The sequence below is a fragment of the Strigops habroptila genome, chromosome 2 (genome assembly GCF_004027225.2).
Source record: "Strigops habroptila isolate Jane chromosome 2, bStrHab1.2.pri, whole genome shotgun sequence".
Taxonomy (NCBI): Eukaryota; Metazoa; Chordata; class Aves; order Psittaciformes; family Psittacidae; genus Strigops; species Strigops habroptila.
The window spans coordinates 13072465-13073142 of NC_044278.2; positions in this window are offsets into that span (position 1 = coordinate 13072465).

Below are 678 nucleotides of genomic sequence, written 5' to 3' on the forward strand. Positions count from 1 at the left end.
GTGTGTCTGCTGTATTTGTTCAACAACCCATGAGAATTGCTGTCTTAGGCAGTAGAGAATGTACAGTTGCTATTCCACTGGGCCTCCAGAGATGAGTAACCTGAAAATGGCTTTTCTGTCTGCACCAGTTGGTCTCCTTTTCAAACTGTTGAGTTTCCTACTTCCCTCTGCCTGAAGAGTAGCTCTCATTTAAAGCAGTGGAAGACTACTTTTCAGTGTAGCAAGATTGTCGTCTGCTTGATGTGTCACTAGGAGGCGAGTTATTACAATCCACTTGCATCACACTGGAATAAAGTGGCCAATTTGCCTGCCTTGCCTTAGCCATTGCTACTCAAAGTGTTTGTGCTTGTTCACGGTTTTAAGCATGGTACTGTCTTGGTCACTGCAGGTGAAACTCCTCTTTGTGGTAAGCATCAATGTTTTTACACTTCAAAGACATGAAACCTGCTCTTGTTCTCTTGCCAGTTTTGGGGGAGATGTTGAATGACTCCTTGCAAATTGATCCAGTAAATGCTTTGAGGTTTCCTATAGGATGAGCAAAGAATAAACAAATTGTATATTTGCTTTCTTTTTCTTACCTCAGTTCTTGCTGGCATTGTCTTGAGTGGTTGTTTCTAGGTTATGTGATTAAACTGAACTCTAACCCAGTTCCTCCCAGAGCTGTCAGAGGACTATAGC